Below are 15,011 nucleotides of genomic sequence, written 5' to 3'. Positions count from 1 at the left end.
GTCAAACTAGTCAAACAAAAGTTAATAAAAATGCATCCCCATATTGCTCTTCTAGTCAAGGAAGAACTAAAGAAAGTATTGGATGTTTGATTCATCAAACCAGTAGCTTATCCTAAATGGGTATCCAATATCGTTCCTATTTCAAAACCAAATAAAAGCATCAGAATATGCACAGACTTCAGGGATCTTAATAATGCATGTCCAAAGGTTGACTTTCCTTTTCCTAACATCAACATCATTGTAGATTTAACTGCTAGACACTCCATGTTTTCTCTAATGGATAGTTTCTCCGGATACAATTAGATCAAAATAGCACCCAAAGATCAAGAAAAGACAACTTTCACATGTTCATGGGGTACTTTCTACTGGAATGTCATGCCTTTTGGATTAAAGATTGTCGGTGCTACATATCAAAGAGCAATGACAACTATATTTCATGACATGATGCATACATTCATGGAAGACTATGTGGATGACATCTTGGCTAAATCATACAATAGAGAAGAACATATAGAGATACTAGAAATGATCTTTGATAGGTTAGAACAATACAAGCTACGGATAAACCCTAACAAATGTGCTTTTGGTATAACTTCAGAAAAGCTATTGGGATACATTGTTTTAGCTAGAGGAATTGAAGTAGATTAAAGCAATCATGGAAATGGCATCTCCCAAGAATATCAGTCAACTAAGATCACTACAAGGAAGACTCTAGTCAATCAGAAGATTTGTGGCTCAATTAGCAGATAAATGTCAACCATTTACTCATCTATTGCACAAATATGTTAATTTCAAATGGGACCATCAATGTGAAGAAGAATTCAACAAGATCAAGGCGTATCTCATGCAACCACCTATTCTAATGTCACCAATTCTAGGAAAGCCATTATTACTCTATGTATCAACTACTGAAGCATCATTAGGAGTTTTGCTTGCACAACAGGAAAATGAAGGAAAAGAATGAGCCATCTACTACATCAACAGAACACTAGTAGGATACGAGATCAACTATTCACCAACAAAAAAAGCATGCTTGGCAGTAGTTTTTGCTTCTAAAAAATTACGACACTGTCTACTATCTCATTCCATCAAGTTAATAGCTAAAATCGATCCTCTGAAATATTTTCTCAGCAAAGCCACATTGATAGCACTACTAGCGAAATGGATCGTGATTCTAAGTGAGTTTGATATTGAGTATGTTGACAGAAAAGGTATCAAAGGACAAGTCATTGCAGATCAACTAGCAGAGACACCACTTCAAGATGATCATCCTTTACAAATTGAGTTTCGCAATGCTGATATCCTAACAGTCACCACAAAAAAATGGCAATTATACTTTGATGGTTCATATACATAGCACGGATCAGGAGCAGGTATTCAATTCATCACACCACAAGGTCATACAATACCAAAAGCATACAAATTAAGCCTTCCATGCACCAACAACACTACAGAGTATGAAGCTTTGGTTATAGGTATCAAAATGGCTTTAAAATGGAACATTACACAACTTCAAGTCTCTAGAGACTCTCAGCTCATCATCAATCAAATCAGTGATGACTATCAAACAAAAGATGAAAAATTGATGCCTTACAAAAAATGCTGGATGATATCAAGAAATAATTTGTAGAAATAACTTTTGAATAGATTCCAAGAAATGATAACAAAGCAGCAGATGCCATGGCTACCCTTGCTTCTCTCCTTCAGACACGAAAAAATCAACAACGTTATGAATTCTTGGTGGAAGAATTATTTTACCCTATTCATAATTGTCTAGATTCCCAAACCATCTGTCAACTTATTGGTCATGATTCATCCCATTATGGCCAAACTTACATATACCTAAAAGACAACATCCTACCTCTCGACTTATCAAAAAATCAAAAGAGAAACTTTATTCACCAATCCTCTCATTTTACTCTCATTGCAAATACCCTTTTCAAACGAGGTCTAGATGGTACTCTCTTAAGATGTCATGAATAAGAAGAATCTAATAAGGCCTTACATGAAGTCCATAAACACATTTGTGGCACTCATTAAAGTGGTCTTACCCTTTCAAAAAAACTCATACGCTTGGGCTATTATTGGGTGACTATGGAATGTGATTCTTTTCAGATAGCAAGAACTTGATCACATCCATGGGAATTTGATTCATGCACCATCACAAGAACTTAATTCTTTAGCAACATCTTGGCCCTTCTATCAATGGGGTCTTGATCTAGTAGGAAAGATAAATCCTTCTTCATCTAATGGACACAAATTCATCCTTGTAGCTATAGAATATTTTACAAAATGGATTGAGGTGGTACCTCTCATCAATATCATAGGGAAACAAATTGTTGCATTTATCTTAAATTACATCATCTATCGCTATGGAATACCAATGACCATTATCACTGATAATGGGCGACCATTCAAGAATTAGGATGTACAAGAGCTATGTGAGAAGTTCAAAATCAAGCAAAGATTCTCCACACCATATTATCCATAGGGGAATGGATAGGCAGAAGCATCTAACAAAACTATTCTAAAAATCCTTAAAAAGATAGTGAATGATGCTGGGAAAGATTGACATATTAGACTGAACCCTGCTCTTTGGGCCTACCACACTAGTATCCGCACACCAATAGGTGCCACACCTTTCTCTCTTGTATATGGATCAGAAGCCATATTGCCAATCGAAGTAGAGATACCCTCTCTACGTGTATCACTAAAAGTTCTGATCCCAGATGAAGAACAACGAGTATCTAGACTGTTTATCTAAAGGTATATCAACAAAGAATGTGTCGGAGCTATAATGATAAGGTTAAACGTCTTTCAAGTTGGGGAACTAGTACTAAAGGAAAATCTGAGAAATCGGGCAGGTAGAGAAAAGAAAGGAAAATTTGAACCAAACTGGTTAGGTCCATTTGTGGTCACAACATTATTTGGGTTAGGATCATATCAGCTATCAACACAGGATGAAGATCAGCTTGAGGAACCTATCAATAGCATGCATCTGAAGAAGTTTTATGTCTGAAAAATCAGAAAAATAAAAAACAATGAAAAATAAAAAAAATAATTAAAAAAGGAAAAAAAAATCAAATATTAGAAAAAGTGCAATAAAAATAGACGGTGAAAACCTGGCAAACAGGCACTATCTGTGAGCAAGCTCTTCCATCTATTAGTTCATGTATCTTCCTGCTTGCATTCGTTCACTTTCCATCAGTGCTTATCATCATAAAGTCTTTGTACATATGCAGACATCCCAGGTGGCTTCTTGCCATGGTTTGGATCATTGGATATATCATAACAACTTTTTTTCTAGGCTTGGGGCAAAATCCTACACCTAGCTAGGGGCAAACTCTTGATCATTTTGAGCTAAAACAAACAAGTAGAACAATAATTAGACAATTCTTATCAAGCAAAAAATGAGACACATCCAACGTTGAACACAAGATCAAACTATCAATTATCAAGCTATCACAAAGTCAATCTAAGCACATCACACACTTTTCAGTGGATAATATCTTTTTGGATAATGATTGTAATATGATTGTTTAAATTTTCTATATTGCTTTTCACTATCATAATTTCTGAGTGACTCCAGGATGTCTTTGACTAGAGGAGCAAGGAAGAAACACAATATTTTTCTTGTCTGTTGTCTGAAAATTAATCATTAATATGTGCAAATTTGTCTCAGGACATGATCAACAGAGTATCATCGAAGAAATTTCCAATTTCCATATTAAAATGGTTAATACTACTTGTTTTACGTAATCAACACTCAGGTCATCTAGGTTCAATTATACCTTGATGCTTGTGTTACCTTGCTATATCAAATCTAGGAAAATAATGCTTAGGTCATCATGGTTTAATTATACCATCGATGTTTGCACTCACTTCCCACATTTCAAAAGCTTAATGATGACAAAAAAGAAATAATCCAGTGATTGGCCAGGTCATAATTTGCATCTCATTGCATTTTCATTTTCATTTTAGCTTGCATTTCATTTTTGCATGGGATCCCACATGTTCCTTTTATCCAAGATTAAATCTATCACAAGAATCATCAAAGTATCATCAAAAGTGTATACGCAATCAGATTAATGACTCATATATCTGTAGATATTGTTGACCCAGCAAAAATCTTATGCTATCTCTCTCAACATAATCAACAATCAGCATATCCAAAAAAAATTGCAACTTGATATCAACAAACTGTCAGTTCTTTATCAAATCAACCTTATCAAATCAAATCAATCAATCAAACCTAATCGATTCTATCATGTCTTATACATGATGTATCCTTCTTGAAACTAGACAATCTGATTTTGACTGACGTCTTATATAGGATGTATCGTTCCTAAAACTAGACGTTCTGATAATATCTTATACAGGATGAATCCTTCCTGAAACTAGATGCTCTGATCATCTTTGTCTTATACAGGATGTGTCCTTCTTGAAACTAGACTGAATTTCAATCTTATCAATCTAATCAATCAAGATTTATCAATCTTATCAATATAAGCAATCAAGCTAATGGAAGAACTCACATTTTCATAAAACCACAGTTGCAGAAATCAAATCAAATCTATCTGGATATTAATCTCGCAAAACTCCAAAGATCAATTATCTCAATTGATCTCCCGAGGGGGCATCATCGTACTAAAATTTAGCAATCAAGAGCTAAGGAATCCTATCAAACCATTATCATCATCAAAAGGAAATTATTCTTTGAATCAATGCATCATCACACCTCGCTTCAAAGAGGGGCAAAATGTATACACCTAAAAATAGTCTGAAGATAATTAATTGAATAAGAAATTATTTAATTAATCCTCCTCCCCGATTTAATTGAATTCATCAACAATTTGATTAAATCTTACACATTCATCTACTTATTAATAAATCTAAGGATCTATTAAATAGGTTCATTTCAATAATCCTCTCTAATTAATTAATTCAAATTAATTAAATCCCTCCATCAAAATCATTTCTTCTAATCCTCTGATTAATTAAAACAAATCAAATTCATGAGTTGTTGAAATTAATTAGCCCTTTCTTATTAATTGAATTTCTAAATTCAAATTCTCCTAACTTTTAACCAACTAACCTAACCCATTCTACGTACCCACATGTTGCCTTTCATCCAACCTCTTCTAGAAGCTTTGTGACACTTGTCACTAAGTGTTCCCTTTCATCCAACCCCTTCTATAATCCTCTTGACACTTGTCACCATAGAGATGACAGATGTTCCCTTTAGTCCAACCCCTTTGCCAACCTCCTCCTATTTAACCATTGATATCTTCAAATCAATCTTGACCATTGATTTTTGCCACCTCACCCCTAGCCTTTGGAAATCCTATAAATAGACCCCATTTTGGAGCACAAAGGGTCCCAATTTCATATCATTTTTGCATTCTGATTGATTCATCGCATGTGCATTCAAAGCATTTGTACTATAGGCATCTAGCTTCTAGTTCATCATGCTTACCAATGTTATCATTATCATTCTCAATTTTAGCTTAATTGTATCTTCATTCTAGCCTATTTTCTAGAATCATGTAGCTTAATCATGCTATCATTTCTAGATCATGCATCTTCGTCATTCAAATCCTCCATCTAAGTGTAGTCAAGTCACTAGAATTTGCATAACAAGACCTGAGAGAAAAATTCATACTCGGATTTACTAGGAGGTGATAGATCACTTAGTTATGGCTTTAGCTTTCCTTTATTTAAACTCATTAGCCCTTCTTGTAATGATCTATTGAGTCTTTTGTGTTTGCAGGTATAGGTACACTTCACAATAGCATGATAGATAGCGCTTACCATTAAAAAAAACAAACATTATTTCTATTTTTTTATTTTATAAGAATATATTTATTTACATTTTATTATTATTTTAATTATTAATTATTATAACTTGTTAATAATAAATTAATTAATTCTTAAAAGCTAAAAATTTTCACCACAATAATTTAAATATGATTTTTATTTTTTTTAATTTTGAAAAAAAGGATCTCTGAAATTTTAGACCAATTTGTACTCCTATTTGAAAAAGAAAATATTTATGTACTTTCTCTTTTTGTCAAAGCATAAATGTATAAACCTATGTCGCACTTTTATGAAGGAATTGTCCAACACAACAAAAAAATGTCAACTTCTACTGAACAAAAGTGGTCTTTATGTTTTGAATGTGAAAATGATGTAACCTAACAAAATGAAAAAAACTTGATGATGTTTATGCTTCTAATTTGTAAAAAAATAATAAACAAATTATTTGATGCTTTTTCTATAAATTTAAGAGTAAAATTTGAATTGCTACAATTTATAGAAAACTAAGGTCTAATTAACATCACAAAATAAAAATCAAGCAATGTTTTTGAATATGGGAAAATAGGTTTTGATGGGCCCCTGAAACCCATTACAGCCAAAAGATCAAAAGATTTACATTAAAGCACAACAAAACACAAAAGACAACACATAAAGAAAAGATAGATGATGAACAAAATGCCAGCAAACAAGAGACAGCAAGTCAAAAACCAAAAAGGACTGACAAAAGCCCAGATTGAGGTTAAGTTCTGAAGCATTTGAGTAGCTTACAACCCCAGATGTTCCATATTATCAGTTGCCTGCTTGATTTCCTCAATTTCCTCTTTGTGGCTTTGCATCTTTTTAGTGCTCACCCATGTTCTTCTCCTAAGCCCTTTTTCCTTATCATCTTGGGTATCATGCTTTATAGCAATAATGCTTGTTGCAACCTTATCCCCCTGCTCATTCGCTAGCTTACTGATAAGAGCCTTCATACTAGCCGAGGCAGCCTTAAGAATCTTATGAATTTGCTCACCAATTTTTTTGAGCGTGTTCTCAACTCCATCAAGTCTTTTTTTAGTGGCCCCTACTATATTCTCCAAGCTAAGAAAACTATTTTGATTAGCATTGATAATCTCCTTTGTATTACCAATAGCTTTGGTAAGCTCACTGAGACAATCTAGGAGGAAATTGAATTTACCCAAGCCTAAAGCTTGTAAAGTCTTGTTTTTCCTTGCTTCCTGGGACTGCTTGGTTTTAATGCCAGTAATTTCCTTTTGCATCCAGAGGAGCACCTGTTTGAAGCTATCCATGCCATTATTGATGTAGAGGTCAATATCCAGGTGATGCTCTTCCTGGGTCTTGTCACCTGCAGTTTCAAGATTCACTTCTAGTCTATATCCTCCCTCATCAGGCACTTATCCAGAGACTTAGTCATGAGAGGCGGTCGATCCTTGGTTTCCACATCCTTAGTTTTAGGAGTCTTCATTTTCTGCTTCTAGCTCATGAGGGTTTGGACCTCCTTTCTTTCAGTATCTATGTTGTTGTTAGTCTCATTATTCTCCTCATACCATCTATACTCATCCTCCCCTCTCTGCTTCTTTTTGGCCGACCCTTTATTTTGTTTCCCATGCTCTGGTTTTTTCTATTTTTCTTGCTCGACCCAGCAATTTGGGGGTCGTGCTCTGTCTCGGCTTCCATGTCATAGCCTTCACCTTCCTCATCATCAAGTCATCCAAATCCTCTTCCAACTTGGAGACCTTAGCTATATTCAACTGGATAGTAGTGTTCTTGATGTGATTATACAAAATCACTATCAAACCTTCATGCATTGCAAGGTTGATAGTGGGGTTGGATATAGCATCGTTGATCCCAGCATTAAGGGTGCATAAAAGATAATATGGAATAAATTTTTTACCTTTATACCTAAAGTGATCAAGACAAAATGGTAGCTATAAACCCTAGTGTATCTACCATCGAGAGTGATAAATTCCATTATAGCAAGAATAACCCTTCGCCAAATTAATTTAATTACCTTTGGCAAGAAGTAGGTATGGTTTCCCTTCACCAGTCTAGCTTTCTCCTCCTCATCCTTCAGAAATTTCTTCACAGAAGCATCTAAAATCTTTTTGTCCCTATAGAACTTGATGTCATCCATCAGAAGATCCATTTCCTCCACAATAATAGTTTCACTCACCTTGACCTTCTTGTTGCCTATGGTTAATGTGTGTTTGTTCCAGCCTTTCTTGAAGATTCTCATAATTTCGGGTTGTTTCTCCTGCATGCGCTCCATGAAATCAGTCATCTTGGTAGCTTGAAGTGCTGCCCAGACCTATAGATGATTCCTCCATTTATCAATAGTGGCAGCCTCCATTCTCTTTCATTTTCCACCCATAATGCTATTGATATCAATTGTCTGTTATTTCCAGCTGATACCTTTCTTTGCTACAAACTTCCAATGAGAAACCACCAGAATTCTAGAGGAGTTTCAGATGTTCTTTTTTGAAGAGGGATAAAAAAAGCCATAAAGCATGCGAAGTGAACCTACAATGATTACTGTACCTCCTTCTCGGTTGCCTACAAAACTAGCTCCTACTGCCATGACTTCTCCTTACACCTTGGGAAATAATTTCAAATCTGACCCTGCTTACCATGCAATCTTTCATAAGTTAAGATATCATGTGCCACACATGGTAGCTCCCCTTCACCATTCAAGGTAATAATTTTATCGCTCTATACTGCCTCATTGGCAGTCCAGTCAACACTCCTATTGGTCTCTCTATAAACATGGGAAATGTGGCATGTTTTAAACCCCTGAAGCAACTCCCTAGCAAAATCTATGATGTTTTTGATAGTCCACGAAGGTTTATGTTTACCTAGAAGGTAGTTAATAATGGTTTTTAGAGTCGCCTTCCAACCATAGCATTTTCTCCCTAAATTATAGGCTAATTTAATTGATTTAAGGGTGCCCATAGCTTTCGTCAGATGATTGGTTTGAATTCCCAAGGGATAGGCAACCGCTCTAGTGCAAAAACCAGCCCCATTTTGGATGACACCACCACAACTAGCTGGTCCCAGGTTTCCTTTCACCACACCATCAAAGTTGGCCTTAAACCAATCATTGGGGGGAAAGGACCAACAACACAATCTTCTACTAATTTGGTTGATGTTGGAGCCCAAAAAGGCTAGGATATTCCATCTTTTAAGAGCATCAAATTCCTCTTTATTGCTACAAAAATGCAACCCCCTGGCCATCACATTTTCAAGACAGTTATTTTTTATCTTGACCCACACCACTTCAGAGGTTTTAATATCATTCCATAATATTTTATTATTTCTATCTTTCCATTTCCCCTAAAGGATATGGGCAAAAGAAAACTTCCACAGATTTCTTATGGTATTATTGGTAGAATAATACCAGCTTCTGAAACAATCCTACATCTCCTCCAAGAAAACCCAATTCAACCCCCACATCTGAAAAAACATCCCCCAAATAGGAGTGATAAAAGGACAGTGTAAAAGGATGTGGTTCATAGATTCCTCATTATTAAGATAGAGATAGCATATATTTGGGAAACAAAAGCCCGTCTTTCTCAAATTATCAGTAGTTAGAATATTATTTTGCAAAAGGTCCACAAAAAAATATTGATTTTAGGAATCAAACCTGGATACCAAGCCTTAGCCCAACAAGGAGTAGGGTATTGGGATTGAGCCAGTAAAATGATAGTAGAAGAGACCAAATAATTCCCTAAGGAAGTCCCTCTCCACACCATGTGGTCTTCCCTTTTGGTATTTAAGATAACATGGTTGATTATTAAATTTACCTGCTTGAGTTTGGGATCAATAGATCTAAGGTCCACCCACTTTTGATCTTTCCAATAATCAAGCACTTTGGCACCGATCTTCTCCTTACATTTATGGATGAGCATCTGAGAGGTCTTCTTATTAAGAGGGGCTCCACCAATCCAGGCATCATCCCAAAAGTTAACTTTCCTACCATCACCTATGTCCCAGACGTTGCTGAGACTAGCAATACCTTTATCCTGAATAACATTGTTCCAAATGAAAGAACCGTTTCGTATCTAATCAGAGACTAGGAAATCCTCAATGGTGGGAACTTTCAGTAAGTACTTAGCCTTCCAGATATCATTCCATTCTCCTTTTCCCTAATAAGTTCTACAAATTTATTTAGCAAGAAGAGTTTTTTTCAAAGTTCTTGATATTCCTTAAGCCCAGACCCCCCTTCTTTTTGGGTTTACACACATTTTCCCAGGCTATGAGAGCCATTCTCTTCTTCTCCTCAACCCCAGACCATAGGAAGGCTTTCTAGATTTTCTCAATGGCATCAAAAAATTTTCCAGGGATTTTAAGAAGGCTTAAAGCATACACCGGAAGACTCTGGAGAAAAGATTTTAAAAGATGGACTTTTCCAGCTTGACTAAGAAGGGTACCTTTCCAACCAGCCAACTTTCTATTGAATCTATCCACAGGACTATTTTGAAACAACTCTGAGGGTTTCAATCCCAAGGGGAGGCCAAGGTAGATAGTAGGAGGCTTACTAATTTGGCATCCAAGGATCTGGGCCATCCTTATTTGTCTATCCTCCAGGGTGTTGAAGAAGAAAACAAAGTTTTTCTCCCAATTGATGGTTTGACCCCAGGCCAAGCTATAAGTGTTGAGAAGGTTCTTTAGATTGGACACTTCTGATAGTGGATTGTCCCATTAAAATGGTATCATAAACAAATTGTTGATGAGTATAGGCTCGAAAAGTAGAAGAGAGATATATACCATAGAGAAGCGCCAAAGAAACAAATTTGCTCATAAATCTACCTAGACTCTCATACAAAATGATGAAGAGTATAGGGGATATGGGATCCCCCTACCTGATACCCCTAGAAGTTTTGAAGAAGGGGGAAGGCGCCCCATTGACAATGACAAAAAAAGAAGGGGTCGAGATGAGTTGATCAATCATCTTAATAAAACTAACTCCAAAAACAAAATCTCCAAGCACCTTACCCAAGAAACTCCAGTCCACTCGATCATAGGCTTTAGACAAATCTAGCTTCATAAGAAATCCTTTCTTTTTTGAATCCACCAGAAAATGAATGTTTTCATGGATAGAAATGATAGAGTCAAGGATTTGTCTATTGGGAATAAATCCACTCTGTTGGGGTGAAATGATCAGAGGAAGAATCCTTAGTAGTATGTTGGTCACCACCTTAGAATTAATTTTATAGAATGAGTTGCATAAGCTTATTGACCAAAACTTATCCATAGAGTTAGCCCCTGGGTATTTGGGTATCAGAACAAATAAAGTTGTATTGAGTTCCTTTAAGATCATTCTAGCCCTAAAAAACTCCTGCACACCTTTAACCACATCAGCTTTGAGGATGTCCCAGAAGGTTTGAAAGAAGAACAATGGAAATCCATCTGGGCCCGAAGCTTTGTTCCCATGAAAAGAAAAAACTTCTTTTTTAACTTCCTCCTCGGAAGGGATGGCCACCAAGGCCTTGTTATGATTCTCATTAATAGTTGAAGGAATATTCTCAAGGATGGCACTCTAGTAGTGACCATCTAGACTAGAGTCCATCGAAACAACTGAGGTAAAAATGTTCCTGGCTTCCTTCATGGTCTCATCATCCTTCCTCGTTTCATTTCCCCCAATTCTTAGCTCTGATATTCTATTAGTAGCCTTGTGTTTCATTGTAGACATATGGAAGAATATAGTATTTTTTTTCCCAACTTTAAGCCATAGAGATATAGACCTTTATTTCCAGAATTCTTCCTCTCTTTTGATAATCTTGTGGTACTTCACCAGCAATTAACTATCCTCCCTAATTGATACTTCATTGTATCCACTCATTTGGATTTTATCCTACATTTCCTTGAGTTCCAATTGGGTTTTGGTCTTGGCAGCAAACAGATCTCTGAAAACCTCCTTGATCTATTTTTTAATATTTTCCTTCACATTCCTTAATTTTTTCATCATTTTATACATAGTAGTACTTTTAACATCAATAGACCACCACTTCTCAATGACCTGCACAATGTTAGGGTGGTCCAACCACATCTTTTCAAATCTGAACGGGAAATTTTTTTTAACAATGGTATTATCAACAATAAAAATCATAGGGAAATGGTTAGAACCTATCCTAGAGATAGAAGAGAGGGAGCACTGATAATGGTTAAACCACTCATTAAAAATAAGGCCCCTATCAAGTCTGGCTTGAATAAGATCTTCTCCCATTCTCCTATTTGTCCAGGTAAAATTGGCTCCTTGGAGCTCAATATCATGCAGACCCTAGTTGTTGATAAAGTTCAGAAGATCCATTCTACTTTCTAGCTATGAAGGGACACTTCCAAATTTCTCATTGTCTCGGAGAGGGGTGTGGAAATCCCCCATAACAATCCACATATCCTCCTTCTAAAGAAACCAAATAGCGTCCATCTTTTTCCAATATTCGCTTCTACCAAGTCTATTATTAGGGGCATAAATATTGGTAAGCAGTAAAGAGGTGTCGTCCCCAATATGATAAAACCTAATAAAAACCAGATTTCTATCCTTCTTGACAGGCTCCCTAGAAACATGTCTAAGGTTCCAGAAAATGGCAATGCCCCTAGAAGCACCATCAAAGCTTCCACCAAAAACTTCCCCATCCTTAAAAAGCTTAATCTTTTCTACTTTCTCTTTAGTCATTTTAGTTTCTTGGATAATAACAATGTTCGGTTTATGTTCTTTGACTAAATTTCTAAGAACATCATGTTTATGTGGACTATTCAGTCCACATTTCATGAAATTATTTTCATTTTCTAACTAGAGAACATACCTCATGGATGGTCATTTGAGTACCATCTGCTATATTCTTACTTGCCTCTTGATCTTTGATTTGGCTTGATTTTTTCCTTCCAGGATGAGATGGGTTAAAACCCATGTCAGCTTTGGTTCGATTTCTTGTCTTGACTGAATTAGCCCAAGGGGTAGATTTAGGCCCATTTTTACCCCCTCTTTTTTGACCTGCTACTCCATTTGTATTGCAATATTCCTCTTGATTATTCTGGGTGGTTACGTTCTGGTCAACATCTTCGACCTCATCCCACTTAGCATTAAGCAGTGAGGTCATTGGTGATTGCTGGATGGTGGATTTCACCATCTCCATAGATTGTTGTGATCCTGACAATGAGATTCCTTCAAGAATCAAACACTTTTGGGCTTCTTCATAGTCGCTACTAAGGCCGTCTCTATTGGTTTTAATTTGTAATATGATTCGAATCTACTTCATTATTGTCCTGTAACACCACCTGTATTTTTCCTTCTTTTAGGTTATTAGTTCTTTGATCCTCTTGATTGGTATCTTGTTGTTCCCTATTGTCTTTGCCGATTTGAGCCTTTTAACATTCTTCAAGCAAAGGTATTTCTCAGTTTTCCACTTTAACATCCACTTGTTGTTCTTCGATTCTTTTCTCTTTTTCAGAGCCCTCAAGTTGCTTAACATGGTTTTTTTCTTTCTATTGCATTGCCTTTTCTTTCAACACTACTGGTAAAACATAGTGAGACTGTGAAAGACACAAATTGGTAACATCTAGATCTTCACAAATCCTAAAATCTCATTTCCACTTCACCCATATGCTTGAACAAGTAATACATCATAAATATAATGACCACTAGATCATCATGCTTTACCACTTAATAGAAAACATTAATCATCACATGAAAAAGCATCACACATGACACACTTATTTTTCACGTGGAAACTCAATTGGGAAAAACCACGGTGGGGATGAATACCCACAAGTTGTTCTTTGAACTCTTATGAAGTCCGCTATGTTAGGAGCCTAGTCTGGTTAAGGACTTTACAATAGGTTCTACTAGGGATCACCTGGTTAAGGGATGGCTAAACAATTGGTTAAAGGTTAGAACCCTATTAAAGGTTACCTTGCCAGACAATTTGAAGAACTCAATGATTTTGAGTCACCTTGTTAAAGGATTTACAAGAAGCCTATTAAAGCTACCCGATAAAGGGATTTTCCAACTGCTAAAATGGTTAGAAATCAATAGGTAATACACTGATCTGATAACAACACTTAATGCCAAGGCTGATCCACTTTAGTTCCTATACTTCTACAATCACACTCTGTAGATCTCAACTCACTGCACCAATCTGGAAAGAATCAATTATCTCTTCACTTGGATACACACATAACATTTGCCAACAACTTCACAATGCAAATCATCATTGACCTTATAGACAACAATTAGGTCGGTAGCCAAAACCTAAAATCCTAAGCATCTAGGTTAACAATACAGTCGGTCCAATCCTGACCATTCAGTCACATTGCATAGGGTGAAACAATCTTGAACACATCTCAAGATCAAACTAACAAGGCTGACATGGTAGCACGATCTGATCTTCATTTCAATGCTAACTCATCACAGGATGTCATCGATCGAATCACACAAACTTGAAATGCATCAACCGGAAACCCTAAAGCTGAGACTACCAATCGGTAGTCATATCAAATGAAACCCCGATACAAACTTTACATATATCAGTTCACATTCTAACATGTTGGTTCACCAACATACCAATTCACCTTTTCACATATACCGGTTCACATCATCATACCGGTTCACTTCATACCATCATATCAGTTCTCTTGCCAATTCATACTTTAGCATATTGACATCAATGACAACATACAATATCATCATGTCATCCAACTCTGCACATATGCCAACATTGAAGAGGGCATTTCCTTATTGTATGTCCCTCTTTTTTGCTGTGAAAGAAAGTGAAAGGGAAACTTTCATATTCCAAAGGTTGGTTCCATTTTCCCAATCCAGAATTGATCTCAATGCATAGGGGCATATCTTTGCCTTGCATAACTCCCACACAGATCCTGGCAAAGGTAAGTCTTCTTCTAGCCATTGTGAGAGGATCCATAGAATGGAGTTCACCGAAAGAGCTAGCGATCCCTTTAAACACATTTTCCACCCAGAAATCTAAGGGAAGGCCTAACAGTCTAACCCAGACTGGAGCCTGAACAAAGAAGGATTCATTTAGGTCCATCTTGGGCGACTATTTTTGTAAAGCTAGCATTGATTTACTGATCAACCAAGGGTCATCACAGAGCACTCTTGACATATCTTCCTTGCAAGAGAAATACAATGACAACGCCCCTTTGGACATAGTGGTGATCTCTACTTGACCTTTAAGCAC

The sequence above is a fragment of the Cryptomeria japonica genome, chromosome 9 (genome assembly GCF_030272615.1).
Source record: "Cryptomeria japonica chromosome 9, Sugi_1.0, whole genome shotgun sequence".
Lineage (NCBI taxonomy): Eukaryota > Viridiplantae > Streptophyta > Pinopsida > Cupressales > Cupressaceae > Cryptomeria > Cryptomeria japonica.
Note: the sequence above shows the minus strand (reverse complement) of the source record.